Below are 8,957 nucleotides of genomic sequence, written 5' to 3' on the forward strand. Positions count from 1 at the left end.
TACAAACAAACAAATTAAATTGTCATTTTTTTTTATTTGTGATGAAAGTTCTGTAACGCCTGAATAAGACAAAAATTATCAAAAATGAAGGCTAGCCTTCACAGAAATCAGCATGGGAGAGATGAGTGTGCAGGGTAACCATGAATGACATATAGACAGTGAGCGAGTGGTTGGACTTCACAAACGTTCAAGTGTAGATCTCGGAGATTTTCGGGAAAATTCTTAATGCATCTATCAGGGTCGATGGCAGCGTCGACTCACGTCCCGATAAAAGCTCTATGGGCGGCCCGCGCAGCCAAGAGACTCATTGGCCGGCCCACCGGGAAAACTCCCGATCCTCCCGATTGCCACTCCGCCCCTGTTAGGGGGTGAAGATTATATGGTGAAACTTTCATGCTTTAGTCATAAAATGTACAATTGTTTTGCTTATCAGCCTAACTATGTGAATTGCTACTCAATTCAAAAACTTTAAGCCACGCAACAGCCAAAATAGTATTGAGACATGATGCAGAAAATATCGCCGTCTTATCTGGGCCTGAACTTGTTTAAAATGATCTGAGGTAACATGGAAAAACGTCTTGTGGTTAGACCAATCAAAATTAGCCATTCTTTTTGGAAGCCATGGACTCATCTGGGCTAAAGAGGAGAGGGCCTATCAAAGTATCCAACCTATCTAACTTGTTTTAGTGCTCATTTTGTGCCTACAACATGGGCATCTTAGATTAGTTTAGATCCTTTATTAATCCTTTAACAGGAAATTACAGTGTCACAGCACACATAAAGGATTTCCTATACCTCTCAGACTTGCACACTGGTGCAATCAGTCTTTGACTGAAGGTGCTGTTTATTACTTTCAGGGGGTGGAGTGGGTGTGCAGAGTTGTCCAGTATTGAACCTAGTTTGTTTAATGTTCTGGTCCCAGCCACCTGCTGTACTGTCTCAAGTTCAGCCCCTACCACTGAGCCGGCCTTCTTGATGAGCTTGTCTACTCTGTTTCTGTCTACTGTGTGCACTCTCTCTCCCCAACAGGCCACAGCGAAAAACAGAGCACTGGCCACCACTGTGTGATAGACACTGCAGAGCAAGTGGCAGATGTTAAATGTCCTTTGCCTCCTTGAAAAATCGGCTTTGCCCCTTATGGTATACCACCTCCATGTGACTTCCAGTCCAGCTTGCTGTCAAGCTGCACACCAAGGTACCTGTGATTGGCAACCAACTCCACCTCGGTGCCCCTGATGGTGACTGGTGTTGATTGGGTCCTTCCCCTCCCCCTCCTGAAATCCACAACCATCTGCTTGGTTTTTGTGGAATTGAGATGAAGGTTATTGTCAGCACTCCATTGCACAAAGTTGCTGATCGTCTCCTTTGATGAGGCCGACCACTGAGGTGTCATCTAAGAATTTCTGCAGGAAGCAACCATCGGTGTTGTATTGGAAATCCTGCTGTGTGGATGGTAAACAGGAACGGAGCTAGCACAGTTCCTTGTGGCGCTCCCATGCTGCTTAGAATGGTGCTTGAGACACTGTTATGCAGGCGTACTGTGGTCTGAGGGATAGATAATCCAAACACAGTTGAACACATTAAGGAATAATACAATAAATATCCAGACCATATTAATACCCATACAGTGAGGCTCATGAGTTTTAGAGCCCATACTTAAGTTGACTTAAAAGAGGAATATAAAATCATCTTTGGGAAATTGATCTTAATGCCTTAAGTAAAAGTATGAGGAAATATCCAACCTTTAAGGACATCCATTTTCTTTGTGAATGAATAATGTATTGTAAATAAATATGTTCTTCCTTAAAATACAGTTATTTAATGGATCCAGGATACTATGCATCTTGATAAAGTTTCCTTGGTCTTTGGAATTAAAATATCCCCACATCATCACATACCCTTCACCATATCTCATGATTGGCATGGGGTACTTTCCAGAAGATCATCTCTCAATGCTCAATCAAACCAGCTATTAGGCTAACTGAAATAAAACCATGCCAATCTCTAGGTATGGTGAAGGGTATGTGATAATATTTTAATTAAAAAACAGCAAAGTATAACCTCTCTCTTCACACTGTAGACACGGACTGACGAGCCTTCTCCTCACTGAGGAGATGTAACCTTCCCATTCCCCGGAATTTTACGGGCATAATCAAAAAAACAAGTAATCATTAGCTGTTTATACAATTCAAATACAAACATAACAAACAAAGACATTTGATGTGGTCCACATGTACAGAATGTCATATTAACCACAGGAGCACGAATGACAAAGAATTACACATTCTGGTACATGGAGTTAATTCATACAGTAAAACAAAGGGTAGTACAAGGTATTAAGCATAATGAAATTTTTAATTTGACAGGCGCTTATATGAAGCAGGTTGTATGAATTACCCAAAATTCCTAGTTAATTCCTGTAAATTCCCATTAATTCTTAGCCTGGCTAACGCCAGACCTCATCTCAATCTACAACATTGAGATTTGGGGTCTGGGAACCACACATTCATTTTCATGTATGAATGCATTTTGATGTGTGGTTTACGAATGTCCAGAACCGTTTATTGGGTGCTACGAATGGCTATCAAATGCGTCTGTAGGTAGCTCATAGCCAATCATATCAATTATACCAAATGACGTATGTAGAGCGACATAAATTCGACGAGGAAGAAGACGATGGGTCAGAGATTTAGCTAAACCCCATTGCCTTAGCCACTAACGGGACTAGCTGATCGAAAGACTAAGCATCTGCTGCCATGTTGGATCCATAGATATAAACAAACAAGCTTCGGTGTGTCACATAGACATTGTCATCGTCTTGCTGTCCTCCCCGTTCTGTGATTGGTTCCTTCACTGAGGCGAATAAAATCACAAGCAAGGCAGCATGGGTATACCCAGGTTTCCAGCTTGGAATATTTCCAAAATTCCCCAGCTTAACCCTTAGAACCCGATTGACGCAAAGTGCGTCAAAAAACACACCCTTTCATCTCTGTTACATTGCTCCGGAACTGTTCATCGCAGTGAGATGAAACCTTTATTGCATGACAGAGCAGAAGTGGGGCTTTCCAAAGAGACTACACACTTGTTTGTACGATCAAGTATGAAAATTAAAAAAAAAATCATGAAATTAAATCAAATTTCATCATATTTACAGTCTATACTTCTCTGCGTTCACCTGCGCACCCATTACTCTCGTTTGAATTACTCGCGAACCCGTGATCGCAGATGGCAAGCATATCAGATGAAAGAGACCCTGGGCTATCCATTGGTACCATGTATATCGATCCTTCTGGCTTATAAAAACATACGAAATGACTGCAAAATAATAACGTCATGTACACAAACCAACGCTGCACACCCATTACTCTCGTTGGAATTACTCGGATAGATCTGCCACGCATGTCAGATGAAAGAGATCATTTGATACCAAGTACATCCTTCTGGGTTATAAAACAGACGAAGTGACAGCAAAATAATAACTTCATATAGCTGGACTTACCCCACGTTTTTGTCTGTTTTTGTGGCAAAGCATGCTTATAATCCAACGCTATCGTGTGTTTCTCTATGGCAAAGCATGTTCATAATCCGGTTTTGAGATCCCAGCAAATTCCTGCATGGCATCCAATTCAAGGCTCACATTGCATCCCAATTTCTTCAACAAAGAAACACCTTTTTTGCCTTTACCTTGTTCATGGCAATGCAGTAAAAAGTTGATAATCATTATAAGTGCATACACCATAGGCACACACAAACTCGCTAACACGCTAAGTCGGGTCAAGTCAGGTCAGATCAGTTCGTGTCTCAGATGTGGAGCGCAGAAAGGTCATTTTTCATAACTAAATAAAAAATGGCATTTATTTCCATAAATCACACACCACATATTTCTGTAAATTGCTCAACCCCAGAGTATCCCTCCAACATGGCAATTATATTGCCCGATTCAGGACAGTCTGCCCTACACACACATGAAATGCATGTAGAGCTATGAGCTTGCTGTGGTGAGATACATTTCAAAATATAATATTTTTTATAATACGCTTTTTATATTTTAATTCTTTAAAAATCAAAATAAAATCAATGCTAGTATTAATACATTAAATGATGGCAGATCTGGATAGCCTAGACTCTGCTGAAAAAAAATTTTGTGTGTGTGACCAGTTTAAATCCTTATGAATAAAGGTAGTGAAAATGCCCTAAAAACAGCTTAGGGTTCTAAGGGTTAAAGAGCAACTTGAAGTATAAATTCAGTTTTGAAATCAACCTGCATCTTGTCTGAAAATGTCTTTAAAAATGTATATGTAGGAATTAATGTTTTACAAAACATAAAGACAGTAATTCAGAAAAAAAGTGTACCCATTTTAGCAGGCTCCTAATGCCTCTCCTGCCCACAAATGCATCATATTACGTAGGGGAAGGTAAACCTTTGAAATTGGCACCTGAACTCTGCTGTCATGGGTGTAGATCAGGCTTGGAATTTCACCATTTTAAGGGCGAGGCCACTTGGCCTTCAGTTGGGCATATTTGGTGGGGGGCACAAAGGCTACATGTCAGGGCACCAAGGCCAAAGTTAACTATACAGTAGTAGGCTATAAAAATGATCAAAGTTGTATTTAGCCTATTCACAGCAGTAGGCCTGCATCACTGTATGAAACATTACAAAAACATGAAACATGACATATTACTGTACATAAAACTGTAAATCACCTGATCATCTAATATTTACAGATATCTAGGCTATATTTACCATTTATTTTATATTTGGCCTGTTATGAAATCATGTTTTGAACAACTCAAATAGCCTAGGTATGCTTAGCATTTTGTGATCATTAAGGCTACTTTCACGAACTCTTGCTGCTGTAGGCCTATATCCTCTGATTTTAATATTTACTGATATCTAGGCGATATTTGTAACATTTATTTTGTATATGGCCTGTTATGAAAACATGTAGAACAATTTAAACACATTGTGAAACCTAAAGTTTCACTTCCCAAATTTGGAGACATGCATGTCGAAATTTGCTGCAAATTCAAAACCGGACTACTCTGGAACGGCTAACTGTGCAGGGGACTGCTTTTCATCTTTGTGTTCGGTAAGGTCTGCTGTTTATTGTTTGTCATGTGTTGAACGAAGGGTTCGCGAAGTAGGCCTATTCCACCGACATGAATGGGTCGGGAGATGGGCGCAGAACCTTATGTAGAATTTATGATTAATTGAATTATTTACTTTTCTCGCGAACTGTTCACTATGCAATTAGCGGCTAACATCATTTAAAAGCTGAGAAAAAGCTCTTTCATGTGATGTGATACTTGTGATGTCTGTGTGATGAGTAGGCTACTTTGGGAGTAATTGAACTGAGAAGAATGGGTGAATTTGGACGCACTTTCTTTCTTGCCGTGTGCTGTCACTTTCTCCACTGCGTAAAAGACTAAATTAATTTGCACTGTGAATGCTAAGATTATTTTGACAGGCCATAGGCTAAATAAAAATCGGTATTAGTCGGACGCAAAGCAGAATATTGAAAGAAGGGGGCACCAAGGCCACAGTGGCCTGTAAACCTGTAAACCGCCACCCTGAAATTCCTACCCTGGTGTAGATACTAATCTGAGCAGTGGCGATAGAGTTTTTTTTTGGAAAGTCATAATAATGGTTAATCATTGTGTTTGTGCTGGTTGCACAAATTCTACTAAATTCAGGACATTATGTCCACCGTTTTCCTAACCAGAAAAGCAAGGAGTTTTGTGCTTGGGTGTGTTTTGTGCAGGTAGCCTAAATAGACGAGACTTCACGCCTCATCGGTCACAAGAACGTTTACACGGACATTAATATTCAGAGTATTGACCGTATTCAGAAAAAGACAATATTGTGAATATGTTGTTTACATGACTTGTTAATAAAATATTCTGTTCATATTCCTGTTTACATGTCATGCAGCACATTCTGATTAATAACGACTTCATCAAAGTTCTAAACTCTCCCTCTGTGAATGTTTCCATTGTGTGCGTTCAGATACCTGTAGGTATTACATTGTGTTTGTTATATATTTGCGCTGACATTGCCAGTGGTATTTCATTATGTAAATGCTTGTTAGAATAGGCATTTTCACACAGAGATCACGCTAAATTTGCGGGAAGAGGAGACGTATTTTTGCCGCAACGTGTGTCTGAAAACGAGGTGAAAATTTACCGGCCTGCTGATCTGTTCACATGATGCGGCATTTTGGGGAGCCAGGATCAGCTAGCAAATTAAAATGTGACGGGCAACAGGAGGCGTGTAGAGTGATAGCCGTAGGCCGTATTATGCATGGGCCTTCAGATGCAGCGGGTGTGTGATTTCCAAAACCATGGCGGGAGAACCGACTGCACTTTGGTTAGCTTGTGAAGTTGCTTTGCTGTTGCTTAGAATGTTAGATTCTTGCGATAGATGTCTTCAAACAATAAAAAGTAATTTGGAAGGGAAATTGAAGAGAAGAGTTGCCCCCTTGGCCGTGATTTCCCTTTGAAAATCAGAGGTTAACAGGCTACTGTGGCCTTCGTCAGTGGCGCCGCCAGCCGTAATCCTGTACGCACTGTGCGTAAAATTTATTCATGAAATCATTCAATATTACAACAATAAAAATAGCTTGTGTACTGTCTTAATTGAAACATGCTTCGCGCAAAAATGATAGCCTAGGGCAAAGAGAATGAACATCTCAACATAAGGATACATTAGAAGATGATGATTGGTGTAAACTTTGTCACACGACGTGGCTTAAAAACATAACGTTCCATTCAGTCATAAATCATTCAAGCGTAGGCCTAGTGCTCGTCATGAAAAGAAAACAGCAGCTTAATATTTTTCTGGTGTTTAGTAGGCCTAGGCACACTGTTGGCAGTAATGCCGAAGGCAGTGAGATTATTAGGCATTGCATCCTGTCACTCTGTTTGGAACATCGCAGTTCGGGTTGATAAGATTCAGTTAATGCGAGTATGGATCGTCTCAAAGTTTGGAAAAACCAAACAGCAGTGTAGGCAAAGCAAATCCTAATTGTTAGGTTACCATAGCTGTCTTTTCTCTAGGCCTAGGCCTATTGGAAATCGCGACATGAGCTCATTGGTTTCTTTTTCTTGTTCGCGTGAAGCGATAATGCATTTAAAGCAATGTAAATCATGTGAGCCAGAGCCGATATGGCCAGAGCTGCTTGCTCTGTAAATTGCTCTGTATTTCTGTCCCTCCCAAATTTGCTGAAGTACTTGCGAAGTAGCCTATTCATCACAGACATCACATGTATCACAAGAAAGAGCTTTTTCTCAGCTTTTAAACAATATTAGTGGTTAGTTGTTGCGGTAAACGGTTTGTGAGAAAGTAATTAAGTGTGCTTGCTGCAAAGCAGCACACTTATTGTTCTTCTTAAGTTTTGTTATTAAGTGTGCTTGCTGCAAAGCAGCACACTTATTGTTCTTCTTAAGTTTTATTATTATTATTATTATTATTTTCCCGTCTCCCTAATTTTTTGTCAGCTCTAGCGCCTAGGCCCTTTGAGACAGAGACACCGTTCCAACTTTAAAACGTCCGGTCAGTACCGGTGTAAGTTGGTCGCGAAGATGAAGTCAGGTGGGCGTGCCCGTCGTCCGCCATATTGGATTGAACAGAAAGCGAAACTAAATTTTCACAGGTCACAAATTTGATCCGAACGCCACGAAACTTGACGTACATTATCCTTGGACCAAGCCTCACAAAAGTTACCGGAAGGATTTTTGATTTTCGAAATCGTTTGCCCGTCACAGCCAAACAAAATCGGGCGGCGAAGCAAACAGGAAGTCGATCCATATCTCAGGAACACTGTCACATATCGATACCAAATTTTGTATATGAACTGGGGACTCCAGTGTGAGGGTGCATAAGCTAAAAAAAAAGAGAAATATTCTAAAAATTTCCATCATTTGGTAAACCACCCACCCATTTTTGGTAACTATCACCTTTCACATTTGCAGTTGTACTGCTATCACAATGCCTTCCAAGTATGCACAATCTCTCTGGGGAGCCACAATGTCTCTAGGCAGCCTTGCCCAATCATGAAATCCTTGCTCTGCCATGGGATAGTATGGACTTACGAACTGAAATAGTAAGGAGAACAGTAGCTATATATAGCTTACATATAGCTCACACTGAGACATTGACATTCTGTAGAAAATATTACAGATTCAATTGGGTATTGATTCGAATGGCATTATACATGTGGATGGGTCTGAGAATGTTTTCTGCAGGGTAACATACAATACTACTACCATAGATCAAGCTGTGTCATGCAATAGCATGACTTATGCTTATAGTTCTATTCAAACGTTGATTTCTACCCAGCGTATAAAAAAAGAAAAAGACAAATTTAAAACTAGAAACCTAACAAATATTCTTTCCATACCTCAGCATATTCCTCCTCCAGAGGCATTTTCAGCTAACATGGGTTTACTAAATATAGGTGCACTTACTACCAAAACCTTTGCAATCAATGATTTTATTAGTGAAAAATTGGATTTTCTGTTTCTTGTTGAAACCTGGCTGACTTCAGACAGCGAAGCTGTTCTTGTTGAGACTTGTCCCCAAATTATAATTTCTTCCACTCAATTAGACAAGGCAAACGAGGTGGTGGAATTGCCTCCATTCTCTCAAACAAATATAGTTGCACACGAGTCAACTTTGGCGGTCGCTTCCTTTGAGTATATTGCCCCTCACTCTGAAGGCTGACCCAGTTGTACTTCTATTAACCTTATACCGCCCTCCTAAACTATGGACTGGCTTTCTCGACCAGTTTTCTGAACTTATGTCGCTCATCATCACTAGCTATGATGGGATAATTGTAAATGGCGACTTCAATATTCATGTCAATAAGACAACTGATGCTAAAGCCAGTAAGTTCCTTAATGTGTTGGACAGTTTAGAGCTAAAGCAGCATGTTACAGGACCCACCCACAACCTTGGC

This window comes from Alosa alosa, chromosome 1, assembly GCF_017589495.1.
Source record: "Alosa alosa isolate M-15738 ecotype Scorff River chromosome 1, AALO_Geno_1.1, whole genome shotgun sequence".
NCBI lineage: Eukaryota > Metazoa > Chordata > Actinopteri > Clupeiformes > Clupeidae > Alosa > Alosa alosa.